This window comes from Mirounga angustirostris, unplaced genomic scaffold (assembly GCF_029215605.1).
Source record: "Mirounga angustirostris isolate CCGP_5_RB_7025 unplaced genomic scaffold, mMirAng1.0.hap1 SCAF_5, whole genome shotgun sequence".
Taxonomy (NCBI): domain Eukaryota; kingdom Metazoa; phylum Chordata; class Mammalia; order Carnivora; family Phocidae; genus Mirounga; species Mirounga angustirostris.
This window is the reverse complement of record NW_026991713.1, coordinates 41034192-41055435: the sequence shown is the minus strand read 5'-3', so window position 1 is coordinate 41055435 and position 21244 is coordinate 41034192. Positions and strand designations below refer to the sequence as shown.

At 39.7% G+C, this 21244-nt stretch overlaps 1 long non-coding RNA gene across 2 annotated transcripts in view; it reads left to right on the top strand.

Annotated features, from left to right (window-relative positions):
* The window catches only part of LOC135364328 (uncharacterized), a 173085-nt gene that overhangs the window by 51878 nt on the left and 99963 nt on the right, over positions 1–21244 (top strand). The gene's annotated exons all lie outside the window — the stretch shown is intronic.

Sequence of the window (21244 nt, the reverse complement as noted above, 5' to 3'; positions counted from 1 at the left end):
AGTGATTAAGTAACTTTTCCAAGGTCTCACTGCCAGTAATTGACAGAGTGGGGATGAACTCAGAGAGTCTTGTTCCAAAGCCCATCCCTTAACTACTATACTCTTCACAAGATTAGAATCAGTAAATTCAAATAAGCCAACACACCCAAATAAGATGTTTTAATTAAAATTGGGGTTCTGGGTTTTTCACTTGTCAAAATGAAAAAAGAACTCATGTAACTTTCCTTCAACTAAACTAAATTCTTAAAGAAATGTGATATCACAGGCATTTCCAGCTAAAACCTGAGTGCTATTTACCTTAGAATTAAACACATTAGGGCAGGTTCACTCAGGGTCTGTTTGAAAGAAGTTCTAAAAAAAAAATTTTTTTTAGAATGAGCTTATTCTGGGGCACCTGGGTGGCTCAGTTGTTAAGTGTCTGCCTTCGGCTCAGGTCATGATCCCAGGGTCCTGGGATCGAGCCCCGCATCTGGCTTCCTGCTCGGCAGGAAACCTGCTTCTCCCACTCCCCCCGTTGGTGTTCCCTCTCTCACTGTGTCTCTCTCTGTCAAATAAATAAATAAAATCTTAAAAAAAAAAAAAAAGAATGGGCTTATTCTAAGAGGAAAGAGAATTAACAAGCAAGCTTGGTAATCAGAAATGAGGATCAATTTTGAGTACACCATGCTCTCTGCTTTTGAAATTTGCTTTTCAGTGTGATGCTTATCAATTTATCTCTAGGAAACTGAGGGCCAAAGATAAAAATGGAAAAATCCATTTTCACAAAAAAACTTGGTGATTTCTATGTCAAGAGAGTAAGCAGTGTTGCATTGGTGCCCGTTAAAAAAGAGCATGGTACAAAAAATGGAGGGATGAATAAGGTGGGTACAGAGAATATGAAACTTTAATACATTTAGGGCACTGATACACTGGTAACACTTGAAGTTTCAGCCACACCCTGCCCCTAACACCATGGGAACACTCACAGCCTTTCATGACAGCATCTGGCAAAATCCAAGTGTGAGTCTCTCGCTTTGTATCTTGGCTCAATGAATTCATCAGTGGCATGAGGCGGTGCTTTGTGTCATTAGGAGGCAGTGCTCCTGACACAGAAATCAGCACCATGGACAGCAGGTGCTGGCTGTGTGCTGGGGCACCACCCCCAAAAGGGTGCTAATGCGTGGGGAAATCTGGTGGGCACCGGGTGAAAGTAGAAAAAAAAAACATGTTTATGCTCATTTGATTGAAAGCTTTAAGGCATTCTCAGAAAAGTTGGGGATAAGGAAGGGAAGGTTTTACGAATAGTTCTGTAAAACAAGGTAGAGCTACGGTTAAAGAAATACTGTTCATCACTATCAATGTTATATCATTATTATTTATGTGACTGGCACATTGATATAACAAGGCAAAATCCAGGTTACAAATTTAGTTGCTTTCTCTAAGAATAGTTTTTGTCTTGTATATTTTTAATATAGTCTTGACTAAAGATAGAAAGTTGTCTTTTAAATTTCAATCTCAATGATATAATGAATGATAATGTGTTCAGATTCAAGAACAGTAGTCTACTTTCTCTATATTTTGCCTAACGTATGAGAGAGCTGCAAAGTACATACAATCAGCCTTTTCTTGTGATTTAGGGAATTCTATAGAAGTTGGTTAAATAACAGGAAGAGTTCTGGTTGTCTATTGCTGCATAAAAAATAATTAAATCTTAGTGGTGTAAAAAGGCAACCATTTTATTAAGCTATGTTTCCTATGGGTATAGAATTCAGACAGGGCATAGCCAGATGGTTTATGTATCAGAACTCCACTAGAGAAACAGCACGAGCACGATATATGTGTATTAAGAAACTTATTGCAAAGAATTGGCTTTCATCATTGTGGGGGCTAATTAGGCTAGTCTGAAATCTGCAGGGCAGGCTCTCAAGAAGGGCAAGCTTGAAAATCTTGGACAGGGGCTGCTACTGCAGTCCACAGGTGGGATTTCTTTTTCCTCAGGGAATCAGTTCTGTTTTTAAAGCCTTTCAACTGATTGGATCAGGCTAACCCAGATTACCCCGGATAATGTTTTTTACATAAAGCCATCTGATTGTAGATGTTAATCATGACTACAAAATTACCTTCATAGCAACACCTCAATTTGTGTTTGACTGAATAACTGGGTACTATAGCCTAGCCAAGTTTGACATATAAAACCGACCGTCACAGTTTGTCTCTGCTCCACAATGTCTGGGAATTCATCTGGGAAGACTCACATGGCTGGGGTGGTCCAAAATGCTGGGTAACCATGAGAAGATTCTTCACTCGTGGTTCTGGTGCTGGACTTAAAGGCTAAGCTCAGCTGACCCTGTCATTTGGAGCTCCTCGTCATGGCCTCTTCATTTGTCTTTGGCTTCTCACAACATGGTAGCTGGGTTCTGGGAAGGAGCAAGCTGAAAGGAAGTGCTGTGAAGGAAAACTGCAAAGAGAACAGGCAGAAGCTGCATGGTCTTTACTGATCTAGCCTCAAAAATCCCGAAGTCTCACTTCTGCATTTTATTGATTACAAACATGCCACAAAGTCTGACCCAAGAGGGGGGAACTAGACTCTGCCTTTGATGGAGGAGTGGCGAGGTCACATTGCATGAGAGCACATAGGATGGAAGATATTGTTGCAGCCATCTTTGGAAAATATTGTCTGCCACAGGACATGAAAATGTACAAGTCTTTGCCAATTGGAATAAAAGAAATGTTTAGAAGTTCACTAACTGTTCATCAGCTCGCCTCAGACACTCAAAAATGGCAGAATTTAATAGCATTAAAATTGATCTCTATAAATATGTTGCTCTTTTCTCACATTTAAAAACCTATCAAGTTGGGGCTTATTACTAAAAATATGATAATTTGGGACTGCTCTGGGACTAACCCACTTAATTTCAGTGACCTTTTGGGAGTGAAGTAGATATTGGAAAGTGTATTAATGATCTATTGCCATGTAACAGATTACTACAAACTTAGTGACTTCAAAAAACATACATTTATTGTCTCATGGTTTCTTTGACTCAGGAGTCTAGGCATGGCTTAGCTGGGTTTTTTGGTTCAGGTTCTCTCACAAGACTGCAATCAAGATTGTTGTTCAGGGATGGGGTCTCAGCTGAAGCTGGACTGAGGAAGGAGCCTCTTCCAAGTTCACATGATTGTTGGTTGCCAGGATTAAGTTCCTTGTGGGCTGTTGGACCAAAAGTTCCAATTTCTAGTTGACTATTTGCTGGAGGCTACCCTTTGTTCCTAGCTATGTGGGTCTCTCCTTATGGAAGCTTGCTTCATCAAAGCTAGCAAGGGAGAGAGTCAATGGAGAGAGTCTGCTAGCAAGATGGAAGTTACAATCTTAGGTAATAAAATCATAGACATGACAGAGCATCCCCTTTGTTGAATACTGCTGGTTGAAAGCAAGTCACGGTTTCCACTCACACTGAAGGGAGGGACTTACACAAAGTTATGAATACCAGAAGACAGGGCTAATTTGGGGCCATCTTAATGTCTGTCCATCACAGAAACATTAGATGCAATTACCAGAGCTTAGGCTAAGTCTTCTCTTCCTGATCATAGTCTCTGTGACAGAAAGCATTTGATATATAAGTGGGAGTGGGGGTCCAATCCAGGATGACAAACAATTCTGAACTGATAGATGAAACACAATAGTGGAAAATGTACAACTCATTTGAATTCTAGGTGGTCAGGCAGATAGGTAGCCAGAAAGCAGTTCATTTCAAGGAAATGTTTCAGTAACACCTGAAAAAAGATAAGGTCTAGATGTTGGTTCTGGGAGTTTCTGGAGGGACACTGACAAGAGTAAGCCAGATAAACCACAATTTTATAGGAACCATGGATCTGAGTAGGTTACTGATAGAGACTTATGTCTGGGGGACAAAGCAAGGGCCCATTTGCCAGAATTATAGAGTAAAGGACTTTAAAAATATCTAAGTTCTCACCTAGGCTTAAATATCTGCGAAGTCTGGGAGAATATATCTATGGATTTATCAGTAAGTATGTTGATTTTGATTATAGGAACTGAGAGAGTGGGAAGCTTGCTCCTTTCTGGGAGGGGAAGCACCTATGGGCTCTCTGCTTGTTGCCATTGGCTGAGGCCACCCTGCCATGGCTGCCCAAGGAACCCGTGCGGTACCTGGGTGTGAGGAAGCATGGTGGTCAGAAATGAGAGCAACTGTCAGCTGCACTGTCGAACTCCGGGTGGAGGCAACAGGTAGCCAGAAAGTGGGTGCCTAATTCTACATCTTCTCAACTCCTATCCCTTCTGCTATTCCTGCTGGACCACCAGCTGAAAGTGGCTCATTTGCATACCAGTTTTTACCATCTAAATGCACTGATCTAACATTGATAATTGATCTGGTTCCTATTTTTTTTATAATTTTTAAAAGATTATTTATTTATTTATTTGAGAGAGAGAATGAGAGAGAGAGAGAAGCACATGAGAGGGGGGAGGGTCAGAGGGAGAAGCAGGCTCCCCGCCGAGCAGGGAGCCCGATATGGGACTCCATCCAGGGACTCCAGGATCATGACCTGAGCCGAAGGCAGTCGCTTAACCAACTGAGCCACTCAGGCGCCCCTGGTTCCTATTTTTTTAAAAACAAAAGTCTTTCAGTATAACTCTTTCCTGACCTCCAAGACTTGGAAGCTGTTGAAATATTTTCTGGCACTTTGAAAAGCACAGAATTCTCTGTGCAGTCCCTCTCTGGATCAGAACATGAAGGTGAAAAATCTGGAATGTCTTCTAAGTACTCATACACAGTGAAGCATTTTGTAAAGAGACAGAGTTAGCTATTACAAAATCCAGGAAAAGCCTTCTAGCAGCCTCAGTCCAAACCATTCACCAGACACTAAAACAAATGAAATTGAATTGCAACTCCCAGGTGATGTCAGTTGGAAAAAAATTGAGAACTATTTTTGATTTTGGCTTTCTTTGAAAAATGAAGCATATTTTATGGAAAGAGAAGTATTCTTATTGTGTCTGAATAAAATTTCTGCATGAGTTCTTTGTGGCAGTAAATAATGTGTATGTCTTGGATACTTACCTGTGGTTGATAGTTCTCCAGTAATTTATTGGTAATAGGCTTTAACGGTGAGATACACAATTTCTCAAAATTGCTTCTCTAAAACATAGCTTTATATTTCTATCCCCTTTTCAATTGTACATAATACTATTTTCAATTTAGATACATATGTCCTATTTTCCTTTTTTTAAAAGGCATTTTGTTTTATTGAAGTATAACATATACACCGAACTTTGCATGAGTTACAAATGTACACCTGGACAAATGATTATACAGTGAATACCCCCAGGTAAGTACTAATCAGATCAAGTATTAGAATATTACCAGGATCCAATCTTTCTCCACAAAGAAAACCACTATCTGGATTTCTAACATCATGCATTTGTTTTATCTATTTTTGTACTTCATATAGATGAACTCTTATAGTATGTCCTCTTGTATGTGACATTTTCATACAAAGTATGTTTAGAAAATGTATTCATGTTGCTGTGTATAACAAAAATTGTTCATTAATTTTCAGTGCTGTATAGCATTCCATTGTATAAGTATAATGTAAATCATTCATTCTAATATTTGATGGAAATACCAGTTTCTAGTTTGGAGCTATCATGGAAAATGTTGCTATGCACATTCTTCTACATGGCTTTTGCTCCACATTTCTGTGAGGCAGGTACCTAAGGGTAGAATTGCTTGGCTATAGGGTATGAGCAGTTCAGCTTTAGTAGATACTCCCAAATGGTTTTCTAAAGTGGCTGTACTAACTTATATTCCTGCCAGAAAATGCTTTGAGGGGAAAATTGAGCTTGCCTTTCCATACTTCCCTTCTTTCTTGGATATTTGTCCCTTAAACTCTCACTGTTTTGGAATCTCTCATATGCCATCAATCAAATATTTAAAACTATTTTGTCTACCTTTCTTAGTTCTCCTCTGTCCCAGCAGGAGGTTGCTCTGTAGAAGTTGAATTGACTATTACTCAGAACAGAAAACCAGTCTGCATGTCCTTTGAGCCTCAGAAACCGTAAACGCTAACTTTTATTTTTGTTCTCCTAAAGAAAGAAATGAATAAGAATTAAAAGGCAAGTGAATATAAACAGAAAAACAGGAGGGAATAGCATACATAAAGACAAGGGCATAATGTATGCAGGGAATCATAAGTAGTTTAGTGTTGTTGGATCATAAATTGTGAGATGGTAGTAGAAAAATTATAGAAGCCATGTTATAAAAGACCGTAATGCAATACTAAAGAGCTTGGATTTTTATCTGAAAGCTGAGGGGAATCATTGGTCATTTAGTCTAGGAAGTAATAGGATCAGATTTTAATTTTCTAAAATTTATATTGAAAGCTGTATGGAATGTACCTGAGGGGCCAAGACTGGGATCTAGAAGATTAGTATTGTGAAATGGTATAAAAGAAAGATAGAGCCTAAATTAGAGAAAAGGGAACAGACTCAAAATATGTTTGGATGGTTAAGTCTGTAAGGAAAATGAAGAAAAAGTGAGAAATGACTGCCCAGGGTCTTGCTTGAGTGAGCAGGTGGACGATGGTGTCAATAGCTGACACATGGATAACAGCAGGTGGGAGTCTCTTGCACTGGTAAAAGGGGGAGGCAATGAGGAATCCACTCTGGACAATGTCAATTTAAAGGTGCCTTTGGGAAACACAGGTACATACATGAGTATGGAACCTGAAGATACTGTGAGGGGCTGGAGATGAATAAGATTTGGGAGTTAGCTGTCTATAATAGGTAGTTGTAAAAACCTTAAGATCAATTAGATAACTCAGATGAGACAACTCATGTAGAGCCAGAAGGAAAATGGACCAAAGACAAAACATCACCATTAGAATGACAAGCAGAGGAAGATGGAAAAATAAAGCAGGTCAAATAAGCATTACCAGAGAAGCAGAAAGAGAATCAGGACAGAGAAATGTAATCAAACCAATGAGATACGTATTTTAAGGAGGGAGAGATTAGCAGTGTTGAAGTTGGAGAGGGGATTTCTGAGATAACAAATGTATTTATTACACCTGGACATTAGAACCTCATGGCTTTAGTTGACTAGAAGGGAAAGAAGCCAGATCATAGTGATCTGAGAAATGAATAAAACTTACTCTTGTGATGTTCAGATGAGAAAGAAGTGAGAGACAATTGTAAGGCTAAAAGATACTGAAGGGTGAAAGGATATATATTTTTTTAATTATGGGGGATGTTTGCACATGAATTGGAGAGGGAAGGGCTATATATAACATGCAAGGAGCAACTGGGCTGATCTCAAGAGGTCAGGAGAGGGTTACAGATTGAGAAAATTTGGAACTATAGTTAGAGACTTTAGAAGTGTGACAATTCTGAGTAATTGCAGGATTCTTCGCTTTCTCTGTAATGCTTTTCTGAAATATTTGAATTTTTATGGTAACATGCATTATTGTTATAACCAGAAAAAGCAATAAAGATTAAAATAAAGATGCAATGAAGCATTGGATTTCCATAAAGATCTAAGAAAATCAGTGAGGAAGGTCCTCAAAATATGAAATTAGATTATTGAACATTATTCTCCTTGTACCTTTGTTATTTAAATGAAAACACTTACTTGAAAACCAAGAACTTGACTATTTGTGGGGGCATCATTTGGATTTTTTCCTGAATCAATAAAGGAGCATTCCTCTGAAGGGAAAAATTGTTTCCTAAATATACACGTCATATAATTCATTAGCAAACATTATCCTAGGAAGACTGCTTAGAGGCATTTAATCATCTATTATTTTCTTTCTCTGAATAGTACTTGAGATATTATTTGTAGCATAATTTGCTTGATTCAGTACTATGTTTAACAATTCCAAAAATAACCTATTGATTCTGGCAAAAATTTGACAAGGGAAAGGATTTGGCAGAGAGAAACGTTATACTTCATGAATTAGCGCCTTGTACCACTCAGTCATTTTCCCCTTTTGCTAGATTGTCCCTTTTGGTCTAGCTCAGAAGCTAGCAAATGAAAAATGAAAAACTATCTATTATAACTGAGTGATGGGGAAAGCAAGATGCTTAAGTGAAAGTCACAGAATATTATAAATTCATGTAAAATTCTGAGGACTCCTCTCTCGTCCTTCCTGCACTGGATGGACGTGGGGCAGAATATCTATTGTATTGCTGAGCGTTGTACTAAGAAAACTGTATAACATCGGTAGTGGTTGGTGCAGTCTGATCCAGTCTGCTCTTCTGTGATGGACAACATGATTCCTCCATGTTTCCTGTATCCAGGAAATAGGGGGCTTCATTTTGAATGCAGCTCTGATCAGATGGTCCTGGCTGCTGGGAGCTCTGTAATGAATGGGCTGGAGGCTGAGAGTATTGGGAAAGCAGAAATATCTGCCATGGCAGGTGGAGTAATGATTACCTGGAAACTAAAAAAGTAAAGATGACGGAGCCTCTGCCTTTGAGGATGGCCCACAGTGGAGATCCGACTCATTGGTGTGGTGCTGGCACATCATGAGCACAGCCTGGGGGGGCAAGGGTTCCTGGAGGGAGGGTGTAAGAGCAGCTTAGTGGGTGAGAGAACATGTGGTAGCAAATTCCCTGGGTCTGGGCTCAAGCCTTGGTGTGATGTGACCTTTGGTTATTCATTTATTCTTTCATCAACAGGAAAGAATGAGAATAATAATAATTTTCCTGTTTTGTTTTGTTTTTTTTATAACAAGTGGTTAAAAGGACTGGTTTATTCTGTACAGATATAGATGAGACATGTTTGTAAAATCTCAAGCACTATTACAATTTTTTAAAATTGATTAGTAATGGGTGCGCCTGGGTGGCTCAGTGGGTAAAGGCTCCGACTCTTGATTTCGGCTCAGGTCATGATCTCAGGGTCGTGAGATTGAGCCCCATGTTGGGCTCCATGCTCAGCATGGAGCCTGCTTAAGGTTCTCTCTCTCAAATAAGTCAAACAGAGAAAGACATGTATCATATGATCTCACTGATATGAGGAATTCTTAATCGCAGGAAACAAACTGAGAGTTGCTGGAGTGGGGGGTGGGGTGGGAGGGATGGGGTGACTGGGTGATAGACACTGGGGAGGGTATGTGCTCTCGTAAGCGCTGTGAATTGTGCAAGACTGTTGAATCTCAGATCTGTACCTCTGAAACAAATAATGCAATATATGTTAAGGAAAAAAAAAAGAAGAAGAAGAAGGTAGCGGGAGGGGAAGAATGAAGCGGGGGAAATCGGAGGGGTAGATGAACCATGAGAGACGATGGACTCTGAAAAACAAACTGAGGGTTCTAGAGGGGAGGGGGGTGGGAGGATGGGTTAGCCTGGTGGTGGGTATTGAGGAGGGCACATACTGCATGGAGCACTGGGTGTTATGCACAAACAATGAATCATGGAACACTTCATCTAAAACTAATGATGTAATGTATGGGGATTAACATAAGAATAAAAAAAAATTAAAAAAAAAAAAGGTTCTCTCTCTCGCCCTCTACCCCACTCTGCCCCCGCTCTCACACACACTCTCTCTCTAAAACAAAATTGATTAGTAATGACATAGTTATGACATGTTCACAAATAGCACATATTGCATTTTGCATGAAATCATAGTGATACAAGAGTGACATATCAAGTGCTGAGAGAACAGACAAGAGGGAGATCATTTCCTGCTGGAGAGACAGAGGACGGCTTCATGAGGAAAGCAGTGATTCAGCTGGGCCTCAAAGTTAGATAGGAATTTGGTAGTTGGAAATAAAAAGACTCTTCCAGGGGGAGAAAACTGGGTGAGCAAAGGCCTAAAATGAAGAAAACAAAAGACATGAAAATAATAAATAAATCCTAAAATTTTCATGGTGCTTTGTGATTTACAATGTGTTTTTTTGTTTTGTTTTGTTTTGTTTTGTTTTTTTACTGGTTAGGAATACCATGCAATTTGGCTGTAGTGTGCTTTTGAGGCTGGAGAGAGAGAAGCTTGAGGATCCAGGCTGAGGTAATATTTTGGAGAAATTTGAATTCTTTCTTAAGGAATATGCATAGAAATGAACAACCCACATAGATAAAAAAAATGTTGTGAACAGGGATTCCAGTTCTCTGTTGTCACTGTGGAACATGCATACCACATGTGATTGGTATGTTAGTAGATTGTGTGTTTTATAGATGGGATTTATTTCTCTTTTCTAGATACTTTCCTACAGCTGTACATTTTGCGGGGCTTGAATGATGCCTTTTGTATCTAACTCTTCTCTGACCCTTCATACCTTTCCTGGGTACTTGTACTTCTTGCCTGGGCACGTGGCTTTTAGTCTCTTCACAGACCATGCAGTCAAGGGCTTCCAAATTCATGTCGTTGCTCTTACTCTACCCCTCCCCTGTTCAGAATCCCACAGTGATTCTGCATTGAGTTCTGAATAAGCTTTGGACTGCTTTGCCTGGCATTCATCTTACCTGGCTGAAAATCACCTTTCCAGTTCTATCTCCTCTATTATTCTCTGACGGATGCCCTATATTTCAACCATTCTCTCTCTTTTTCTCCTTCCCTCCCTTTCTCTCTCTCTCTTCCTCTCTCTCTTCTCTAAACACAGTTTGGGCCACTTTGACCTTCCCCTGAGCTCCCTTCCCATGCATTCCAGTTGTACCTATCATTCAAGAGTGAACTCAAATGCCAGTTCTTATACAAAGTCTTCTCTGGCCCTTACATCTGGAAGGGATCATTCATGCTTTTAACTCATAATAGGTAACACTTTTAGATAGCTTACTATGTGCTAGGCACTCTCTTCAACCTTTTACATGAATTAACTCCTTTCATCCTTGTAACACCACCTGTAAAGGTATAATTACTGTTCCTATTTTGCAGATGAGAAAACTGAGGCATATCCTTATCTTGCCCAACATTACATTGCAAATAACTGGCATAGTGGTGATTTGAACCAAGGTACTCTGACATCAAGAGTTGTGCTAACTGCTATGTTATTATATGGCCTCTTGCACCACCTTATAATAGTTGGCGTGTGCCTATGGCACTTAGTATTTTTAATTTGATTGCTTGTAGATTTACTCTGTCCACTTTGCCTGACCCTGGGCCTTTAACCCTTGGGAACCCACCTACTATGATTGGAAATGCATGCATTAAGAGAGAAATCTGGGTATCCTGTTTCTGACAATGGCCAAAGTCCTTCTAATTTTTATCCTAGTTTAGCCTTGGTCCTTAATTCTTACCCCATTACTACATTTACTTTACCTTTGTCTTTGTCTCATATACTGGCATTTGTACTCTATTCTTGTACCTGATGACCAATGTACATCTCATTTTTCTCTTTGTTTCCCTTGCATGTGTTTCTGTGCTCCTTGGGTTTCTGCTACATCTGGCTTTCAGGCCTGAGATCCAGGGCCAACATGGCTGGTATTCCTCCCCCAGCTTTTCTTGGGAGAAGGAATCAGAAACTGCTGGATTATAAATTCCTAAGGGCAGAGATTTTATCAGCCTGTATCTTACAGAGCAAATATGGTGTCTTCCACATAGGAACTCAATAATCTTTTATTGAATAAAAGGATGAGCAAATGGAAGTGGCCACCATCTACTTATTGTCCTTGACTGCTAGTAATGCCTTCTCCGATGATTTTTACTCTTACCTGTTTCTCACACTATCCTTTATGTTGAATCCTGATTCAACCTTGGTTCTCCAAATCTTGTGGGTCCTGCTGTGACTCAGTTGAGTTAAAACAGCAGGTGCTTATTGGGCACAGAGAGGATATAACGTAAGATGCAGACACTGATTTTAAAATAATTTCATTGTCATTGTCTCATAAAGTCTCGGACATATAAAAACTTGTTATATTAAAAATACAGTTTCAGATGAATGTAGTTATTACAAGTAGATACACGACTAAACAACAAGTAACAGGACAGACAATAATTTGGGGGAAAAGGACAGGGTCATTTCAGGCAGAGATGGCTAACAAAGGATTTCAGAAGAAGGTAGAATTTTATTTTTATTTTTATTTTTTATTTTTATTTATTTATTGAGAGAGAGAGAATGATAGAGAGAGAGCATGAGAGGGTGGAGGGTCAGAGGGAGAAGCAGACTCCCTGCTGAGCAGGGAGCCTGATGCGGGACTCGATCCTGGGACTCCAGGATCATGACCTGAGCCGAAGGCAGTTGCTTAACCAACTGAGCCACCCAGGCGCCTGAAGAAGGTAGAATTTTAAAAATTTATTTCTTTTTCTTTTTTTAAAGTTTTTTCTTAAATTCCAGTTAGTTAATATACAGTGTAATATTAGTTCCAGGTGCAGGATTTAGTGATTCATCACTTATATATAACACCCCGTGTTCATCACAAGTGTCCTCTTAATCCCCATCACCCATTTAACCCATCTCCCCACCCACCTTCCCTCCAGCAACCCTCACTTTGTTCTTTATAGTTAAGATTCTGTTTTATGGTTTGCCTCTCTCTTTCCTCCCCCATGTTCATTTATTTTGTTGCTTAGATTCCACATATGAGTAAAGTCATATGGTATTTGTCTTTCTCTGACTTATTTTGCTTAGCATAATACTCTCTAGCTCCATCCATGTCATTGCAAATGACAAGATTTCATTCTTTTTTATGGCTGAGTAATATTCCATTATATGTATATGTGTGTGTGTATATGTATGTATGTGTATATATACACATACATATACACACCACATCTTTCCATTTTATATATATATAATGGAATATATGTATTATATATAATGGAATATATATATATAATGGAAGGATGAATGAATAAAGATGTGGGAAATATATATATATATATATATATATATGAATGAATAAAGATGTGGGAGATATAGATATATATATGTATCTTTATTCATTCATCAGTCCCACATCTTTATTCATTCATCAGTCAATGGACACTTGGGCTGTTTCCCTAATTTGGCTATTTTAGATAATGCTGCTATAAACCTCAGAGTACGTGTATCCCTTTGAATTAGTATTTTTGTATTCTTTTTTTTTACTTTTAAATTAATTATATTTATTTTTTAAATTAACATATAATGTATTATTGGTTTCAGAGGTAGAGGTCAGTGACTCCTCAGACTTATATAACACCCAGTGCTCATTACAACATGTACCCTCCTTAATGTCCATCACCCAGTTACCCCATCTCCCCACCGTCCTCCCTTCCAGCAACCCTCAGTTTGTTTCCTATGGTTAAGAGGCTCTTATGATTTGTCTCCTCTCTGATTTTGTCATGTTTTATTTTTTCCTCTCTTCCCCTATGATCATCTTTTTGGTTTCTTAAATTCTGTATTTTTTTATTCTTTGGGTAAATACCTAGTAGTGCAATTGCTGGATCATAGAGTAGTTCTATTTTTAACTTTTTGAGGAACCTCCATACTGATTTCCAGAGTGGCTGTACCAGTCTGCATTCCCATGAACAGTTCAAGAGGGTTCCCCTTTCTCCACATCCTTGCCAGCACCTGTTTCTTGTGTTGTTCATTTTAGCCACTGACAGGTGTGAAGTGATCTCATTGTAGTTTTTTTTTTTTAAGATTTTTTTTTTTTTATTAGAGAGAGAGAGAGAGCATGAGAGGGGGGAAGGTCAGAGGGAGAAGCAGACTCCCCGCTGAGCAGGGAGCCCGATGTGGGACTCGATCCCAGGACTCCTGAGCCGAAGGCAGTCGCTTAACCAACTGAGCCACCCAGGCTCCCAGATCTCATTGTAGTTTTGATTTGCATTTCCCTGATGATCAGTGATGTTGGGCATCTTCTTAGGTGTCTGTTGACCACCTATGTGTCTTCTTTGGATAAATATTCATGTCTTCTGTCCATTTTTAATTGGATTATTCATTTTTGGGGTTTTATAAGTTCTTTAGTTATTTTGGATACTAACTAACCCTTTATCAGATATGTCATTTACAAATATCTTCTCCCATTCTGTAGGTTGCCTTTTAGCTTTGTTGATTGTTTCCTTTGCTGTGCAGAAGGTTTTTATTTTGATGAAGTCCCAATGTTTATTTTTGCTTTTCTTTCCTGTGCCTTGGAAACATATCTAGAAAGAAGTTGCTATGGCTAATGTCAAAGAGGTTACTGTCTGTGTTCTCTTCTAGGATTTTTATGGTTTCAGGTCTCACATTTAAGTCTTTAATCCATTTTGAATTTATTTTTGTGTTTGGTGTAAGAAAGTGGTCCAGTTTAATTCTTTTGCATGTAGCTATCCAGTTTTTCCAACACCATTTGCTGAAGAGACTGTCTTTTTCCCCATTGGATAGCCATTCCTGCTTTGTGGAAGATTCATTGACCATATAGTTGTGGGCTCATTTCTGGGTTTTCTATTCTGTTCTATTAATCTATGTGTCTATTTTTGTGCCAGTACCATACTCTTTTGATCACTACAGCTTTGTAATATAAGTTGAAGTCTGGAATTGTAAAAAATAACATATAATTTGCTATCTTAACCATTTTTAAGTGTATGATCAATACACTTAAAATATACTTAAGAGTGTTAAGTATATTCACATTACTGGGGCACCTGGGTGGCTCAGTCGTTGGGCATCTGCCTTCGGCTCAGGTCATGATCCCAGGGTCCTGGCATCGAGCCCTGCATTGGGCTCCCTGCTCAACCAGGAGCCTGCTTCTCCCTCTCCCACTCCCCCTGCTTGTGTTCCCTCTCTAGCTGTCTCTCTCTCTGTCAAATAAATAAATAAAATCTTAAAAAAAGAAAAAAAAGTGTATTCACATTACTGTGTAACAGATCTCTAGGACTGTTTTGTCATGCGAAACAGAAACTCCTATACTTATTAAACAACTCCCCATTTCTCCCTTCCTCCTAGTTCCTGGTAACCACCATTTTACTTTCTGAATCTGTGAATTTGACTACTTCAGATCCCTCATATAAGTGGGGTTGTACAGTATTTGTCTTTTTAAGAAGAATGTAGATTTCAATCTATGTCTTTAAAGATGGGTGTGACTGAATAGGCAGAGATGAAAGGGGGTATGTAAGGTAAATGGATTAGTATAGTGTGGAAAGGTATATTTCCTTAGCATATACTGAGATAGCTAGAAGCTGAGGCATATTCCTTATTTATTTACCTTGGGGCATTCCTCTTAGGTTATGGATATTTTGGCTGGTAGTCACTGTATATACTTATACCTGACTTTACCTGTGGTTTTCAACTCGGGGAGGATCTTTGGACATTAGTTATATAGACTGATCAATGTAAATTGTGGTCCAGAAGATAAGAAGATTGGGGTTTCAAAGCATGGACACTTGGGTTCATTGTTTTTACTTTAAGTGTGATGAAATGGAGTATTTGGATTTGGCTTTGAAACAAAGGTTTCTTGTTTATTTGTTTTTTAAAGAACCAACCCATTAAGTTAGGAAATCTACATACAGGTTTATGTAATAATGAGCACAGGCACGTGGATAACAAATTTCAACACCTGTTTTACTGTTGTGTTGCTCTTTTAATCAATACTTCTATATCATTAGGAACCAGTAAATATTTTTTACCTATGGCTTGCAAGAGACAAGGCTCTGACACAGTTCTGAGGCTCTTAGGTGCAGTCTTCTTGAGTTTTGTGCTTAATCTTACTGGACGGGTCACATGACTCTCCTTCACATTTGGACAGGACCAGACCTCACATAAGGGACCACTACAAGTCCATGTGGTACCTTAGTGTGAATTAGGAAAAGGGCTTCAGTTTTCTTCAAGACACATAACTTCTATCTGATGGAATATTGTCTTGACAGATACCTGCTGCTATCTGCTAGAACATTGTAATAATTTGGTCAACTATATGAACAGTGGCCTGTAGGGTTGTGCAGTACACAGCCTGTGCAACTCTATGTAAGAGTCTTTCAAAAGCACAATGGTAGTCAACAGAAAATGGAGCAGTGCAGCTGGGTCACTCTCTGTGAAGGCATAGGAGTTACCAGCCATGGATTTTGCCCTGTAGATGTGTCAGAGGGCAAAACAAGATGGAAACCCAGAACCTGGGTCTCAATATTATGAGATAGGCAGAAAATGAAATCCCAAAATGGAGAAGTGGGAAGTTGGGTTTTATCTATTTCTTATAGCAGCTAATGTTACCTTAGTAATGTACTCTCTTTACATTATTTATATGTAGCCTCTAGTATGTAAGCATTTCTCTCTTAGTTGCGTATCTGTGGCTGAAGTTATTTGGGGTAGCTGCCCACCTTTTTCTTTAAGACTGCTTTTATACCATTACTTCCATTTCCTCTTTAATCCCTCCGGATTTTGAAGCACATGGAATTAGGCTATATACTTTGCCCTCCCCCCCTTTTAATTTATTTTTTATTTTTTAAAATTTATTTATTTTTATTAACATATAATGTATTATTTGTTTCAGGGGTACAGGTCTGTGATTCAACAGTCTTACACAATTCACAGCGCTCACCATAGCACATACCCTCGCCAATGTCCATCACCCAGCCACCCCATCCCTCCCACCCCCCCACCACTCCAACAACCCTCAGTTTGTTTCCTGAGATTAAGAGTCTCTTATGGTTTGTCTCCCCCTCTGGTTTCATCTTGATTCATTTTTCCCTCCCTTCCCCTATGATCCTCTGTCTTGTTTCTCAAATTCCTCGTATCAGTGAGATCATATGATAATTGTCTTTCTCTGATTGACTTATTTTGCTTAGCCTAATACCCTCCAGCTCCATCCATGTCATTGCAAATGGCAAGATTTCATTTTCTGATGGCTGCATAATATTCCATTATATATATATACACCACATCTTCTTTATCCATTCATCTGTTGATGGACATCTAGGCTCTTTCCGTAGTTCGGCTATTGTGGACATTGCTGCTATAAACATTGGGGTGCACGTGCTCCTTTGGATCACTACATTTGTATCTTTGGGGTAAATACCCAGCAGTGCAATTGCTGGGTCGTAGGGTAGCTCTATTTTCAACTTTTTGAGGAACCGCCATACTGTTTTCTAGTATGCGCCAGCTTGCATTCCCACCAACAGTGTAGGAGGGTTCCCCTTTCTCCACATCCTCTTTACCTGGTTAAAATTTCCCAGTCTATTGTTAAATAATTTCCATGTATACATATTCAGCTCCTTTGCCCCACTCCTGTTTTTGTCTGGGAGAATTCCAAACTTGAGTAAATTCAACTTTGTTCCTATTCTATCACTGTGTCAGTACAACTGAATGTAGCTGGAAGAAAATGTGACAGTGCTTACTAGGCTAACTTTAAATTTATGATCACAAACCTCAACTGGATTTGGTGTCTGGCCCTCCTCTACTTTCCACGTATGCTTTTCCCAGTAATTCCATCCAGGTCTGTGGCTTTAAATATATCATATGTGATTACCTCCCAAATGTGTATACCCAGCCTTAACTCTTCCTGCATAATCCACACCTGGATACCCTACTCTCTATGTGCCCACATAGCAGGCATTTCAAATAGCTCAGCAGCCATTTGTAGTCCTTGTCCAATTTCCTAGCCATTCCTGCAATATTGGTAAAGGAATAAATAACAACAACAACTAATTCAACTATTCAGTGCTTACTTTGTGCTGGGTACTTCGCACATAAAAATGATCTAATCCTCACAGAAAATCTAATAGGTAACACCATTATTATCATCTCTGCTTCAGAGAAGAGGAAACTGAGGTTCAGAGCCCAGATGGCAGAGTTGGTATTTAAATCAACTAAGTAGGGGTTAGCCGACTTTTCTTGTAAAGGGCCAGACAGTAAATATTTTCAGCTTTGTGGGCCATACTGTGTCTGTTACAACAAACCAGCTCTGCTCTTTTAGTGTGAAAGCAGTCACAGACAATGTATAATAAATAAACACGCATAGCTGTGTTCCAATAAAACTTTATTTGCAAAAAATAGGTGATAGGCTACATTTGACTTGGTGGTAGACTGGCAACCCCTGCTTTAAACCGTTATTGCTGTATTGCCTGGGTTTAATGAATGACCGAGAACAAATGAATGGACCAATGAATGAATGAATGACACCTTCTTTGGCACCAGTCCTCCCCTGTTTTGTTCCCCTCGGGTCTCTCATGAGTGTTCATGAGACTGCTAGAGAGTCATGTCACTGCCAAGGGGAAGAACATCACAATTACTCTTTAGGGCTGAGTGAGGAGCACAAAGGGAAAAATCTTACAAGAATAGTGTTTTGTTCCTAAGATGGGTCAGGTGAACAATGGTTCTAGCTCCCTGAGGCTCTCTTTGGATGGCTGAGATCTAAATCATAACTTTTTATCCAGAGAATATGTTCCCTCTAAGATGGAGTCCTAACATTTCTCACCAGAACCTTCATGCTCTATTCTAACTGTCCAGTGTCATTATGTTCTATTCTTACCCCCTCCAGCAGCACAGGAGACCTTGCAGGATTTGGAACATGCAGGTTCCCTCTCACTTTTAGGTCTGTGTGTATCCTGTCCTTTCTGCCTGGGTGAACTAACTGCCTCACTTCAATGGCCAAGCTCACCAATTAGAAAATAAGGTTGTGTGGCTGGCTCTAATCCTTGAAGTATATAAAGTCAGTGGCTATGCATGTAGTGGAAAAAGCTTGACCTTGGAGTCAGGCTAATTTAGGTTCACATATCATCTTTTCCACTTTTAAACTTCCCTGAAGTTCAGTTTCCTGATCTATAAAATAGGGATAAAAATATATGTCCTGCAAGGTTTCAGCAATTATGGGAAAGGGATTAAAGGGAATATGTCCAGTACAATGTCATCTGGTAGGTTTTAATGACTGAGCCACCCAGGTGCCACCTTTTTTTTTTTTTTAAGATTGTATTTATTTATTTGACAGAGAGGGAATCTGGTAGGTTTTAATCACACATGGTAGCTGCAGCCATGAAGTGCTATCATAACTCTTTGATAACCACATTAGAGAACCGCAGGGTCCAGGATTGCTTGCAAAACCTAAACAGGCTGTCTTGAGTTTAATGATGACACCCACTTGCATCATAATGGCAACTGCAGATGGGAATTGTCTGCACTGTTGGATCTCCCATCCCTAGTAGGATTAAGGTAAATATACAAGGCTCTGAAGTTCCTATAAGGACACTTTAGTGTGTAGCTCTTGGCCCCTTGAAACAAAGCGTGTCAACCTCTGCACGTGTGAGCACGCATGCGAACACACACATCACAGAATTTCTTTTTGTTATTAATTAACTTGCCATTGATTAGGAGTACATGAGACATGAGAAACATTACTAAGTTACATAATGTTTTCTCCAACAAAATAACACCAGGGTAAGTGCTCTCATTACTTCCAGGTTCTACTTCACACTGAAATTTAGTCAGAAGGTAATTGGTCGACAGAAGAGCTAACCACTGCAGAGGAGAGCGTTTGAGCAAGGGTATTCCTTTGCTGGTGGTTAGCTGGGAAGCTGGGGAGGAAAGCATTACAGGTGTTTTCCACGGCTGCCAATTTCCTTGATGTCTTGGGTGCTGCAAACTGATTTTCCTCTGCCAGCGCATTTAGTTTACAAGATGATCTTCACATAAAACACAGTGGTTACATTCATGAGAACATATGCAAAATTAAACCACTGACCTAGTAATCAAATAAAACTTCCATAAATTATTGAGCTTGTTCTTTACCTTTCTTAAAGCAAACAAGCCCTTTGACCCTGAATTTTCCAAATACATGCTCTTGCAACAAATAGGAGCTTTATGGGTCCAGAAGAGGGTGCAAGCAACAGAACTGTGGCCTCCCAGTGAGATCAAAGGCTTCCCTCTGCTTCCTGGACATGGGTTAGGGCTCTCGTGCCTGGCTTTACTAACACAGGCTGGACATGTAAGCCAGCATCTTGGGACATTACTTGGTAAATCAGAACCCTGGATAAATTGGACATAAGGTCTCACAACGACTTGGACTTCACCCAGGCAGGCCTCACGTAGAACCTGCTCCATATGGTGACTTATGTTAGGCCGATAAAATGCCTTATTTGGCATCAACAGGAGCCTCTGCTTTTCTTCGTGGGCAGCACAAATCAAGAACACACATGATAGCGTATCCTCTATTATATACAGTACTGTGGAGGAAGAAAGAATGGGAATATAAAACCCATAGAATGTATTTAATAGGTTATCCTGCCCACTAACCATATATAACTTCTAACACATGGCAAAATCTTGGGATTTTACCATTCTGGTCATCTTTGGAGAGTTTCTGTGTTTGTTGTTTATCATCCTTGTTATTATCAATCATCCAATGAACTACCTGTGAGGCACTGTGGCAGGAGTTAATGAGGATGCCAAGGAAGAAGTAGGAAACATAGTCCTTGCTGGAGATGACATGCCCACCCGGTAGTGGTGATAGGTGCCTGGGAATGGCCTTCAGGTGAGAGAGGGAGCTCATTGGCCTCTTGAACTCAGATTAATTTGGGAATTCTAAATAAACCTCCAGGAATTCTATTTGTACAGAACATGCAAATCTCTTTGGAGAACTGTCTAGGGAAAAGGGAGGGCTTTGGCCCTGGCGAGTCGGGGTTCCAAGCCCTTGCTTATTTCTAAGGTTGGTGAGTGAAAGCCAAGGTGAAGAAGTATCTATGGTGTAAGGCAGTCTATCAGGTTTTATAGGTTTGTCCATGTGTGGCACCCAGCAGGAAAGTACCTTCCGGTATTTGCTCTTAGGCAAATCCTGTTGGTTGAGGACTGGCCTATTGCAAACTATGCTGTGATGCTGTGAGTCCTTCCCAGGTTGTCCCAGGGCCTTCTTTTCCTACATTTGATTTTCCTTAACATTTCCTATAGCACTCACAGGGAGATGGAGTCATTCAGATGCCTTTTACGGCAGGGAATGGTGTGCTCAGGTACAATGGGAGAATTTCTTCTAGCTTTCCTTCCCTAGACATGACTCCACACTGACAGCCTCCCCCTTTGTGTTCTCCTTCTTCTATCTCAGCACTTACAATATTTTTTTGCAGTTAGGAGTTTCAACTTATGTGGACTAGATTATAAGCTTCTTGAGGACAGGAACCACATCTCCTTTCACTTCTGTATATGAAGTGCCTAGTACAGCACCTGGTGCAGGGCAAACCCCCATTCAATATTCACAATTCTGTGAATGGGAATTGAGGAAGCCTTCCCAGATTATGGAAAAGGACACACCTGAGCCCCACCCACCCTGATTTTTCTTGATCAGTGATTATGTCTACATTATCCCATACAATTAAATGTCAGCATAAGCCGAGGGAACAAAGAATGCAGTGACTCTAAAATCATTATTCTATGGTCTCAGGGCCCATTG